We start from the raw sequence: 14,338 nt of genomic DNA on the forward strand, positions 1-14,338 counted from the left end.
TGTATGTCAATGGGTTAGGCAGTCCCATTATAGTATAAACTGGGAATCAGGGCATGTCGGCTTGAAAGATAGCATCTATGTTCTGGAGATCTTCCTCGCATTATGTAGTGACTTTAGGGCAGTCCCACATGATGTGTGTCAGGGTCAGCAATTCCTCCAGCATGTGGAAGGCGTGACTGGGTGTAAATTATGTATGCGTTTTGGTCTATAGTACCAGTAATGACCCTTCTGCAGGAGGGAGCCCCTTCCTGAGCCGATAACGGCTGAGATCCATGTTCTAGTCTAGATGTCCCTCCACGCCCTGTCCGTCAATTGTCATCCTAGTTCTATGTCCCACCTCTGTTGCGCTGATGAGCTATCTGTCGCTATCTGATGACATAGGACTTTCTAGATATCTGATAGGATGTGTCTGTCATTCCTTTTCATGATTGGCTGCTTTATTGGCTGCTTCTAAGGGAGTAAGAGCCCTACTGGATGCTTCTTTATGGTGAGCTGCAAGACCCAGTGTTGAATTTGCCTGTAATGTAGCCATTCTGTCTCTGGAGGTCATGATCATGTTTGAATCGCTTGAAGGATGCGATACCCTCTGCTTTGAAGAGGTCTCCCACTCTCTTAAAATTGGCCTGTTGCCAGGCCTGGTAGGTGGCGTCCGCTGCTGCTGGTGTAAAGTCACAATTGTGCAATATGGTGATCAAGGGTGATGGCGTTGTTTGTCTCCGAACCATTGAAATTCTATCCCATATTTCTAGTGCCACCTTAACATACACTATGTGGCCTACGCTTTATCGCCAGCCACTGGAGTTTCTAAAAGAGTATACCAGCAACATTGATCCATATAACACCATTGTTTTTCAGTAGTGGGACGATGACATTTTACTGTATAATGGAGCTGGATTGTTGTGTATTAGCAAAGGAAATAGGGAATTCGCAAAATGTAAACACTTCTCCTGTCTGGAGCAGCTAATAAAAGAGGAGGATGTCTATTCACACTGGAGATATATGTCTTTTGATCATTCTATTTGCTTTGTGATGTAGTCTTGTTCTTTAAAGGGCTGCATGTTGGGACAGCAATAAAGGATTATTGCATAATGGTAGAAATTCTCAGTCCCCCTATATCCCGGGAAGTTCTACCTTTCCTCGTGCGGGGTTTCTTGCCCTCACAGATTAAGTGGTCTATGCAGCTCTACATTTTTCTCTAGTATACCCCTTGGTGGGCTGATCAGGATTGTTTGCATGACATACAGTGTTTTAGGGAGAAAGGTAATCTTGACTGCTTCGATGCAGCCCAGTCAAGTTAGTCCCCCATTACTTCAACTTTGAGTTGAGGCACAGTCGTCCGCGAGTGATTCTGTGTGGTTAAGGGTGACAGTCTTATTGACTTTAGGTTAAATTTGAATGCCCAAATATCGGCTATAGTGTTGTGTCCAGAGTAATGAGAACTTCTCCACAGAGCATTGATAAGGTCCTGGGTTGCATTACTGCTCATAATTTGAGATTTAGAGGTGTTCATTTTAAACCCAGAGGCTTGCTAATCTCTTCTAGTTCAGAGAGTAAGGCTGCGTTAGAGAACAGGTTATCTGTTAGCATCACCATAACATTGTCGCATACAGGGCTATTTTATGTTGGTGTCCTCAAACTGCACCCCCTTTATGCTGCGATGCAGCCGTAACGTTTCGGCCAACAGATCCATATTGCAAACAGGAGGGAAAACAGAGGACTGCCCTACCTCATCCCCATCCCACCGCAAAGAGTATCGTAAGAAGGTCATTGACCTTCACTCTCGCTGTAGGGCACATGTAGCCACTAAGGATCCATTTCCTGAAACAGGGCCCCAAGCCTACTTTTTCCAGTGTCACCGCTAGATATAGCCAATCAACTCGATCAAATGCCATTTCGGTGTCAATGGGCAGCTAGCTTCACTTTATCAAGGAGGTGTAGGGGTTGATCAGTGTTGCCACTAACCCTGGGCGTAGTGGGCATAGCGGGGCTATGCAGAGGTCTATGGAGTTGCGAATAAACTATGTGAGAAATGCACATGCATGGGTGCGCACGTACGCAGTTTTCTCAAGAATTATAAAGACGGCGAGGAAGAGGAGGAGGGCAGCCGGAGTACAGGTAAGTGGTTTTAATTTACTTTTAAGTTAATATAGGGGGGGTGGAGGCGGGGGCTGGCCAACTCCATGCTGCTGCGGAGTGTGCAGAGATTAGCCTTCTCTTTGTTCTCCGCGGAACGCGTAGGAGACAAATCTCCGCACACTCCGTGGGCGGAGCGGAGGTCTCCACCAGGCTTAGTTGTCACTGCTCCCCTGTTCCAGAATGAAACCCGTTTTGTCTAGGTCTATCAGCCCCTGTTTGTTAGGAGCCAGTTTCTCTGATAATATTCCCATAAACATCTTTGCATTGACGTTTAGTAGTGATATGGGCCTGTACAAAATTGTCTTTTTATATGTGAGCTTGAGTTTAGATTTTTTCTTAACCAGTTATGTAAATAATTGGTGACGCTTCTGTGAGACTTTGCCACGCCAGGAATGTATAAAGTTTCCAGAACTCCGGATTGGTGTCTGAATCGCTGCTGTTGAGACAGAAGAAGTACCTCACTGAATAGTGATGAGGTTTTAAAGCAGACACCTCTCAGGAGGCTGCATGCTGAGCACTCCCTGTTCTCCATTCCCATCCCCGAGTAAGGAGCAACCATTCATTACCTCCTCGTAAGTCCTCCTTGTCCCAGTCATTAGGTCAGGATGTTCAGCCACATGAGTGTACAGCATTCCCCCATATGAAGAAGCTAAAAACTCCATTGATCACCACTGACCAGAGAGGGAATACCGGGGCATATTATCAAGCATGGCATTATAATTATCACTGCTTAACGGCAGAAAACTGCAGCTAAAGTGGCGACAATGGGCTTGATAATATGCCGTAGAGAATTCTCATAGAAGCCCAGGTGCTGGTGTTAACCTGGGCTTCTATGGGAATTCTCAAGGGCATATTATCAAGCCCATTATCGCCACTTTAGCGGCATTTTTCTACTGCTAGAGCGGCGATAATTATAACTAAGGCTCCCGGTTTTCCGTTTTTACGAATTTTTACAGATAAATACAGACAGAAACCAGTGGTTTTTCTGTCTGCATTTATTTTTAAAATTGGATAAATACAGAAAAGTAGGCTTCTTTTAAGTCACTCTGTGCTGCCTGTCATGAACTATATGCCAACAGCTGAGCTGATGGACAGCACGTGAAATTTTAAAAAAAAGATGCAATTTCCTTAAATAATGCCATGTGTTAACATACATTTGTGGTATAATGCTAATATTTACCAGTGGATATTTTGTTATAGAATATGCGGCAGCTGAAATAGCGAAAACAGAAGGACATCAAAGTATGTGTGAGCGTCTATCAGTGAAATAAATATGGAAATGTACAGTTTTACTGCTTTATTTATCCGCAAAACACAAAATAAATATGGATAAATACAGATAAAGTGGGCAAAAAAGAAATTTGGATAAATACAGAGGGAAATTGTAAAAAAATAAATACCATAGAACCGGGAGCCCTAATTATAACGCTGTTCCTTGATAATATGCCCCCCCCCTGTTTGGCCACTCCCCTTCCTGTAGAGATAACTGATGAAGTAAGCTGTTCCTCCTCCTGTTTTCTGTCTGTCTGTTCTGATCACCTATAATTATCAGGAAAAGGTCTTCTGAATTGTTTGTTTTTATGTGAAAACTGTTGTAGGTTTTGTTACAAATTACGTTTATTGTTAGTAGCAGATGGAGCTGCACCAGGGGCTTTCCTCTGCGGCTCTGGGCACAGTAAGAACAGATTGAGTGATGCTATTCCCTCGCCACCCTCCCACGAGCCATTTGAAGCGGCGGGGATGATGGGCTTCATCTCTGAGACTGCTATGCCTGTCAGGGTTGCGGCCCTAAAAAATCTCATCTTCTGCTTATGTTAGCTTCGATTTCCCGCTATGCATCCATGAGAAGCGGTTCTTTGGAGTCAGGGCTGTCCCAGTGGCCTAATGGATAAGTCAGTGGCCTTCTAAGCCAAGGGGGGTCCAGTCATAGCCTGGTGGTCGTGCTTTGGCACTAATAGAGTTTTTGATTCTGTGGTACCGCCTTGCCTGACTTAAACATGGTGGTGGTCCCACAAGATTCGGGGTGGTATTTTGTTGCTATGAAATGAGAGAAGCAGGAAGCACTCTCCTGTTTCTAAGCCACTGGCGTAGCTAGGGGGGGGGGGCGGACCGCCCCAGGCGGCACTGTTTTGGAGGCGGCAAGGCAGCGCAGCACTTGTGGCCCGTTGCAGTGGCATTTATGATTTATTTGGGGACATTCACTGTCTGACACTTTGTCAGTCAGTGTCCCCAGCCCCCAAATACATTTTAAACGCCGCCGCAACGGGCCACAAGTGCCGCGGCGGCACAGTTTTAAGTTCAAGCACGCAAACCCGCGTTCAACTGCTGCCTGTGCGTACACACGCTGCACGCACGTTGGCGTGGTGCGCGCGCGAGTCAGGCAGTCCGTCCTGGGCAATGGCAACCTCCCGCGCAAAGATACGGGCTAATGCAGGGACGAACCATAGGTCCCAGAGTCATGCTGACCTCAGCTGCCGCCCGCGGTGCGTATCGCCGGCCGCGCAAGAGGCATGATCGCGGCAAGCGGCCCGGGCCGGGTGAGCAAAACACTACTGCCGGCTCACAGTGAGAGTCTGGCTGGCGAGCGGCATGGGGGCCCGGGACGAGCCCGAGAACAGGCAGGCTGCAGCAGAGAGCACCATCGATGGGAAGCAGTGCAGTCACGCACGGACGGTCCGCTGAACTGTCTCTGTGAACTGTAAGTGATTACGATGACACACTAATAAGGTCAGGTTTAGCACCTCAAATGCATGCAAAATTTAAATGTAGCAAGATAAAAATGTCTGGCAACGGCTTGTAGTTTCGTTTTCGAGCGTGAGTCGTTTTCAAATAGACTTTTATCTATAAATACCCTTTGGGCTGTAAAGTTCTAGAGCCATGGAATCCCTCAAATTCTGTTCTTCAAAGTGGCGTACACTGAGCACCATTTGAAATAGGGCAGCAGCATGCACCTTGACCTCCAAAAGTTTCAGAGGGGGCCCCACGGGTGGTAGCTCAGCTTCACAAATACCAATTAACTTAACATAATAGGCTTTCAATCAAACCCATAATATGGTTATTTCTACTTCACCTGCTGCCAGGTACCTGATGTCAGATGTTATCTCTGGAATCCCGGGCCTGCTCCGCCATTGGTCCGCGCTAAGGCCTCTCTAAGCCGGCCTCTCGCCTGCTTTCTGTACTCTGCGCTCTTAAGCGAGGCAGTGTAGGCAGAGGTGAAACTGCAGAGGTGGTACTGTGCTCTGCCAAGCGCCCGCACCAGGCTGTATTGATTGACCCCGAGCCATGGCTGCTTTCCAGGCGCTCAACTTGCCCCAGAGCTGCCCCTTCGGTGCCCTCCACTTGTGGCCCCTTGTCCCGAAACAGGCACTGCCTGCCTTTCCTGTCCAGGTTGGATACTGCTTCAAGTTAGCCCCCTACGTGATCCCGGCCTCCAACACACCCACACGGCTGGTGGACTTTTCCATCCGCTCTATCCTGGCTGCGGAGAGTTCAAGCACTTCGTGCGCCAGGCAAGGCCGAAATCTGGACGAGGAGCCCCAGGACACCACTGCGGGCACTGCCAGCACCAGGGCGGGCCGACAGGAGTATTCATGGATCCACTGCACCCGGTTCAGGCCGCCGAAAATACCAAGTAAGGCACCCTTCTGTAACAGGTCTGTTCTGCAGGGACTTCAGTTATTCCTACACTGCCAGCTTCGCGCGCCGCTGACAATCCACCTGCCATCACTCCACCAGCTCTACCGACCCCTCTCAGCCCTGCCCTCCGCTCCCGGGCCACTAGAACAGCGACGCACACACCCCTCTGACACTACACCACAACCTGCCCTATATTTCTCTTTCTACGGTGGGACTGATGCACACACATCGTTGCCAACCCACCTTAAACCAACGCTTCACCTCCTATGATATTCCGATACAGAGATCCACGCACCACTCTCCTCACCTCAATCATTTATTTATTTTATTTCCATGAACGGAGCCCAAAAGCATAATAGCTAAGAGCAACGGGGATGTAATCAGCAGGCATAGATAGGAAACATAAGTAAGTATCACAAGACAATCAGTCAGTACATGGGTGTGATCGAGACCCTGTGGCAGTCTTGGTATCTCAAAATGGAAGGCCTCCAGGTGTGCTTATCTGGTGAAAAGATCATAAACAAGGAACGACGAGGCTTCAGACACAGAGGGGCTTCGAAGGTATGGCGAAGATCTAGAGAAAGGGGCCTATGAGGAGGAGAAGGCGTGTACACAACTGGAACCACATTCCAAGGACACACGTATACTATGTGCTGGGCATAAAATGGAGGTTGAAAAAGAAGGGTTTAATTCATTTCTGAAAGTGGGTAGAGACGAGGGAATGTAGATGGCAGGTGGGAGTGAGTCTCAAACCTTGGGCACACATGCAGAGAAGAAATGGTTTAAGGAATGTTTTTTGTTGGGCATGAGTATTTCCTTTAGTAATGAGTCTGTCCTGCGGAGATGTTAGGAGCCTTAGTAGAGTCTGTCCTGCAGAGATGTTGAGAGCCTTAGTAGAGTCTGTCATGAGATGTTGGGAGCCTTAGTAGAGTCTGTCCTGAAATGTTGGGTGCCTTAGTAAAGTCTGTCCTGAGATGTTGGGAGCCTTAGTAAAGTCTGTCCTGAGATGTTGGGACCCTTAGTAGAGTCTGTCCTGAGATGTTGGGAGCCTTAGTAGAGTCTGTCCTGAGATGTTGGGTGCCTTAGTAGAGTCTGTCATGAGATGTTGGGAGCCTTAGTAGAGTCTGTCCTGAGATGTTGGGTGCCTTAGTAAAGTCTGTCCTGAGATGTTGGGAGCCTTAGTAAAGTCTGTCCTGAGATGTTGGGAGCCTTAGGAGAGTCTGTCCTGAGATGTTGGGTACCTTAGTAAAGTCTGTCCTTAGATGTTAGGAGCCTTAGTAAAGTCTGTCCTGAGATGTTGGGAGCCTTAGGAGAGTCTGTCCTGAGATGTTGGGAGCCTTAGTAAAGTCTGTCCTGAGATGTTGGGAGCCTTAGTAGAGTCTGTCCTGAGATGTTGGGTGCCTTAGTAAAGTCTGTCCTGAGATGTTAGGAGCCTTAGTAAAGTCTGTCCTGAGATGTTGGGAGCCTTAGTAAAGTCTGACCTGAGATGTTGGGAGCCTTAGTAGAGTCTGTCCTGAGATGTTGGGAGCCTTAGGAGAGTCTGTCCTGAGATGTTGGGAGCCTTAGTAGAGTCTGTTATGAGATGTTGGGAGCCTTAGTAGAGTCTGTCCTGAGATGTTGGGTGCCTTAGTAAAGTCTGTCCTGAGATGTTAGGAGCCTTAGTAAAGTCTGTCCTGAGATGTTGGGAGCCTTAGGAGAGTCTGTCCTGAGATGTTGGGAGCCTTAGTAAAGTCTGTCCTGAGATGTTGGGAGCCTTAGTAGAGTCTGTCCTGAGATGTTGGGTGCCTTAGTAAAGTCTGTCCTGAGATGTTAGGAGCCTTAGTAAAGTCTGTCCTGAGATGTTGGGAGCCTTAGTAGAGTCTGTCCTGCGAAGGTGTTGGGAGTCTAGAGTCTGTCCTGCGGAGATGTTGGGAGCCTTAGTAAAGTGTCCTGAGATGTTGGGATCCTTCGTAGAGTCTGTCCTGCAGAGATGTTGGGAGCCTGAGCAGAGTCTGCCGTGCAGAAATACTGGGAGCCATAGTAGAGTCCGCCGTGCGGAGATGCAGGGAGCCTTAGTAGAGTCTGTTCTGCAGAGATGTTGGGAGCCTTAGCAGAGTCTGACGTGCGGAGATACTGGGAGCCATAGTAAAGTCTTCCGTGCGGAGATGCAGGGAGCCTTAGTAGAGTCTGCCCTGCGGAGATGTTGGTAGCCTTAGTAGCTTGGACAGTGGCCCGCCATTGCCAACTAGAGACCCCCATTTCTAACAAACAACCATTGCGATTTGGAGAGGAGTAAACATCTCAATGCCCATTAGATTCCCCATGTTTGACTAATGTTCTGATTTGTTACCTTTGCCTCAAATTGTAAAGCGCTCTGATATACTTCAGGTTCAAGTTCGCACTATATAAAACTATAAATAACTAAATGTAACTTTCATAATCGAGGTAACTGTTAGCAGCAATACTACGTGTCTCTCCTCGGAGACTCGGACATGTTTGAAGTGCTCACCGTCCTTTTTCCCCAGCAGCCACCCCCCCTCCCAAGGGGCGGCAATCTGAGGGGTAGCCCCGGGCGCCATAAGCTCTATAGCTACGCCACTGTTCTAAGCAAAACTGCTACTCCGGCGTCTTGCCCCCCGGAACCTCACAAACGCACTGCTAAGCTGAACAACGTGGACGCTGACTCTTCCTTTGAGGAGGATTCTAATTGTGATGGCAGGAACAATTGCTCACTTTTCTCCTCCTGCGAGAATACATTGTGTGCGAGCAGTGAAGGCTACTCCTCAGACCAGGGAAACAACGCCAACTGGAATGAGACTAGAGCAGGGCTTCTCTCCACAACAGGATATTGAGGTGTCTCAGGAGGAAATAGAGCAGTGCGATAGTAGTGTGCATGGTGCTGACCTCAATGGCATTAAGCAGCATTTATTGTTTTCTTCAAATTCTACAGAGGAATAATTGGAGGGTTTCTTCCAACAATTCCAGAGAAAGGGTCCGGAATCTTCCTCTACATATAGTGATCTGAAATGTTATGTCTATGGAATGGAAAGACAATGATTAATTACATTTCCTTAGATTTTTGGCTCATTGTTATCCAATTGTACACTTCCATGCGGAGTGCCTTGTACACGTAAAGGTGGACTCGCTAATGACAGACTTGGCAACCCAAGGATCCATCATCTCAAAGGAATCTGCCTCAACTGACGCTGTTGACAGTAAGGTGGAGGATGCTGTAAAGAGAACTTATTCAGTGGCTAATTTTTTCATCAGGGCTGAAGCATATGCCACTTTACAGTTTAGTCTTTGCTTCAAGATCTTCAGGTTTTAGAGGAGAAGTAAACATGGGGTTGGATTATGCTCGCTCTTTATCGATAGAATGACAAGTCAGATGTTATCTAACATATCCTAGTGCAAAAATCTTCCACACCCATTCTGTTTGTATCCCCCTCTTCTGCAACCTTTCGAGAAGCTTGGAAACATACAACTGTCCTACCATTGCTGAAGACACCTTCCACAGACTCTTCAACACCCGCCAACTGCAGACCAATCTCACTGCTATCATTCCTAGTAAAAAGTGAACAGATTTTAGAAGATTGCACATTTTTACACCCTACTTGACCTTCATCTAGGGCTGGGAGTTCACCACTTCCTCAGGCTAGAGCTTCTCAGCTCTTTCGTGGTAGTGGTCATGGTACTGAAAGCAAAATTCCAATACCAGTCAACTGCCGCAGCAGGGACCTGCCTGCTCCCAGGACCTGACTATAAAGAGAAAGTGCGAAGAAGACTCCTGAAGTTCTACTACTTTTGGGAAAGTTACATTTTGGATGGCTTTTTCCAACAGATCACCAGATGTGGCTACAAGATCTCTTTCTAAGTCTCCCGAATCTTTTGTTTCTAGAGACTTCAATGTTGTGGTCCCCAGCTTGTTGCCAGGGGCTTCTAAAAGGAATTTAAGACTTAATCTCCAAGGGAGCACTAGGCGGGTCCCAAAAGGAAGACAAGGGCTACTAATAGTACAGAAGCCATCAGGAGACTTTCAGCCATTTTTAGATTTGAAAAAAGGAATGAATGCCTACCTTCCTCTGAAGAAATTCAAAATGGTAACCCTTCAGACAATTTTTCTATTGATATCACTGGGAGACATCGTATCATCCCTACATCTTCAGGGTGCATGTCTACATGTGACGATTCAACCCCGAACTTGAATGTTTCTGCTGCACTGCATCTTGGGGAATCACTGCCTGGAGCCTATTCACAATTCCTGGACCCTGTTTTCACCAACTTCAGCAACACCTAAGTCGATGAGCCCACACCAGTCACCTGGACAGACCACACTCATGTTAAATTCAGCAAACCCACCCTGATCCAAAGTTTACACACCACCACCAGCCCAGTCCATCAAAACTTGGAAAACATCACTATCAAGAATTAGAACACCTTTCTCAAAACCCACTGACCCAAACACAGCATAGTCTCCCAAAAGCCATCAAGAATTTCACCTTCTGCACCAACTCCCTTGGCCTCTCAAACACAGCAATACAAAAAGATCCAGACCACAGACCAATTGATTGACAGAGGAAATCACAATGATGATACCCGACTGCTACCAACAGGAGTACAACTGGAGAATTCCCAGGACAATGCAGACAGGAGCACGCTCAAATTCACCATAAGGCGCTACCACTAAATGTTCGAGACAACCAAACACACTGCTCTGGCGGACCGCATAGATGTTAGGACTAACAGAGGCTAAGAAATCTTCACCATTTCGAAAGATTTCCCCTCACCATTGGCCACCTCCAACTCATTAACCCCTTTACAGCAAGTAACATTCTCTGTTTAATTTCAGGTACATTCCCCCTTTAAGTATGTAGGTAATCTGGTCGCATGCTGAAGCATGCGACATGCTATTTTTCCAATGCTGTTCTAAGTTCCATCTGTTCAAGCTATCGCTAAATGTACTGGAAAAACAGGGTTGTACTTGGATTGTTGAAGCTGCATGGTTGTTCCTCCATGTTGCAATAAAACATCATCTTTTCATAAATTTGGATTATTCTTTCAATTTAATATTGGCGATGAGGGAATCCACTCTGCAACACGGATTTAGAGTGGTGTTTCGACCCACCTATTTTTGAAATTTGATGCCTATTCTGAAACGACGAATTTGTAAATACCTGCTTGCAAGATTCTACTTGGAATGGTATGTTTCTTATTCACTTATTAATGTACTCTGATTGTACCGGCGGCTGTTTAAAATGTATCTAAGAAGTGCTCTGATCGCACTGGTGGCTAATTTATTCAAATATTCATGACTTTGAATATTCTATTTGTTACAGTCTCAACATGTTCTACAAGTTCTTGTAATCCATTTTCTATCTGCTTATTTGTTTGACTCTATTACATACAAAACCTTCGTTTTGCCACCGGAGCTTTAATGAATACGCAAGTTTCAAATATAAATACCTTGCATCCACGATTCGGCAACATTCCAACTGCAGCTACTAAGACAAACGCTGCGTTTATGTGTTTACATGACGCGCTATGAAATAAAATTACAAGTGCTGGGTATATGTAATGGCGCGTTGACGTCAGACACCACAAACATCGCGGCCATTTTGGAAGTATGTAAATTTCAATCATCACTTTATTCTCGGTTTTCAGCGCTCGCATTTCTCATAGACAACTTTAAGGTGACAGCGTTTACACACCAAAGTAAGTGATATTTGTGCCATCATTTTGGGTGCTTTACCAAATTGATTTTCAGTGCTGCAATTTCAATTACATGAAATTACATGACAATTGCATGACTTTATTAACACAACACAGAAAGAAATGATTTTGGGCCAGCTATTTATTTATATTTTGGTCGGATTATGTCAACAGATGCTATAATAGTATTTATGTACTTTTCTACAACAATATACCACAAACTTGATTGATTCACTATTATTTTAAAACTACAACTATTCATACAGTATACAACATGCAATGTGATCCTCCTGCAACATTTTTACAAGTTAAAGGTGATCCTCCCATGCCATGGTCCAGGTGGAAAGAAGAATTCTTAACGTACATGAAGGCAATCAATGGTGAAAGAATGGGTTCTGAAAGGAAAAAAAGCATATTATTACATTGCTTGGCTTGGAAGATCAAGTTATTTTTAGATCTCTACCACAAATTTCTACGCAGAGTGATGGTGGAGGTTCTTCCATGAATGTATATTCTGAAGCATAGCCAGATTTGAAAAAGATTTAAACCTAATATTAGCATTACATTAAATCGTTTCAAATGTTATACTTGGAAACAAAAAGATGATGAATCATTTGATGACTTTTTCCTCTTTAAGGTCTCTAAGTATTCATTGTAACTTTAGTACCATGACTAATGAAATGATACGTGACCAAATAATAGTTCATGTCAAATGTAAGAAAATCCAAGACAAGCTATGGGTCATGGGTGATCCAAATCTAAGTGAAACTACAGCCACAGCCAAGGCTCAAGAACAATCTGATTTGTAGACGGATACTGTCAGGAACAATACTGAAAAGAAACCTTCAGATGAAAAAGTATGTGCTATTGGACACAAATTTGAACCTAAGTAAGATACCAGACAAACTTTAGGGAAGTACAATACCAGCAAGTTTAAACAATATACAATTCAAAAAGCAAATGAAGGGTTTAACAATTATGGCATGTGTAATAGGTGTGGTAATAGTTCTCATTATGCTTCTTTTCCAGGTTTCCTGCTTTAAAAAGAGAATGTAAGATTTGCAATAGAGTTGGACATTTTCGTAACATGTGCAGAGATAGACGACCACAATCTCAAAGGCGGGGAGCAGTTTCTGCCTTATCTGAAAAAATATAAGCACTATCAGAGATGTTTCCTATTATAGTAACAAAGATTTTGTAGTGTCAATTTTAGATAACTACACAAAGGTGAATTTGAAATCCCCAAAGTGCACATTTCAAGTGTGTGGCATTATTTTGTTTCTTATGGTTCATTCGGGTTCACCATGGACCATTATTTCTCATGAATATTTCATTGATACTTTGATGAACTCTATTTCATTTGACAGCTTACAAAAATCTGACGTGGCTGAAAGTAGTTGTGGTACGAGAATTGACATTATGGGTTTCTTTACTGTAGAATTACATTTTAAACATAGAAAAGATGATATAAAACTTTACATTTCAAAAAAAGGAGTGCATGTTTTAGGGTGGCATGACCAATGGAAATTGGGAATTATGTTAAATTCTCGTTCCAAAGAGCCTGTGTCCTTATGTGATGACTGCCTAATGGATACGGTGCCGGTATTAGAAGATGCTGCCAATGAGAATTCTTTACAGTCTGAAAAGGGACCTACTTTGGTAAAAAAAATTGAGAATGTTTTTTGCGACAAATTAGGGAAACACAAACATTTTACACATACAATTGTGCTTAAGGAGAATCACACACCAGTAGTTCAAAAGCTTAGAGGGGTTCCCATTGACATCAGGGAGGAACTTAAGGCGATGTTAGATGAATTATCTAAAGAGGGCATTATTGAACCAATAGAATCTTCCGAATGGGTTTCTCCCATAGTTTTAGTACAAAGAGCAGATAAAAAATTGAGTGTGTGTTGATTTGAGGGCTTTAAAGTCTAACATAATTATTGACTGTCATCCATTGCCAAACATAAATGAATTGGTTTCTTTTTTAGATGGTGCACAGATATTCTCGACACTTGATCTCAGATCAGCTTACCACCAAATAGAACTAACTGAAGATTCCAAAAAATTAACAGCTTTCATCACACCACAAGGTTTATTTCAATACACACGCATGCTATTTGGACTGGCATCTGCCGCATTAGTCTTTCAAAGAGTCATGTCCACATCTTTAGAGATGTTGATAATTATGTGAAATGCTTTCAAGACAATATTTTAGTTTTTTCTTAGGATACCATTGAACATGAAACATTTACAAGAAGTCTGTGGGAGGTTACAACAAAGTGGTTTGAACTTAAAAGCATACAAGTGCAAATTGTTTCGAAAATCGGTTGAGTACTTGGGTCATACTTTATCGGGTAATGATGTTATCCCTAAAAAATCTATTGTTGAAGCCATTGTCAAAGCACCTTCACCAGATAACAGGGATCAACTCCTTTCATTTGCTGGAATGTGCGAGTACTACAGCAAATTTGTTGAAGATTTTGCCACAAAAATGGAACCCCTGAGGAAACTTTTAAGATATGGTGTCAAATATGAATGGTCTGAGATTTAACAACATTATTTTGAAGAGATTAAAAACGATATTATCAATGCCCCTACTCTTAAACCTTTCCACATCAATAAGGAGTGTATCATTACAGTCGATGCTAGTTTGTATGGGCTCTGTGGTGTCCTATCACAGAAAGAGGGAAAGGAAGAATGGACTGTAGCTTTTGCTTCCAGAACGCTAAGTGAATGTGAACGCAAACATGCAGCTATAGACAGGGAACTCCTAGCCTGTGTTTGGGCAATCGAACACTACAGATTATATGTGTGGGGTACTAAATTCACTCTTAGGACAGACCATAAGCCCCTGGTTAACATTTTTTCTGCTGGT

The sequence above is a fragment of the Lissotriton vulgaris genome, chromosome 2_2 (genome assembly GCF_964263255.1).
Source record: "Lissotriton vulgaris chromosome 2_2, aLisVul1.2, whole genome shotgun sequence".
Taxonomy (NCBI): domain Eukaryota; kingdom Metazoa; phylum Chordata; class Amphibia; order Caudata; family Salamandridae; genus Lissotriton; species Lissotriton vulgaris.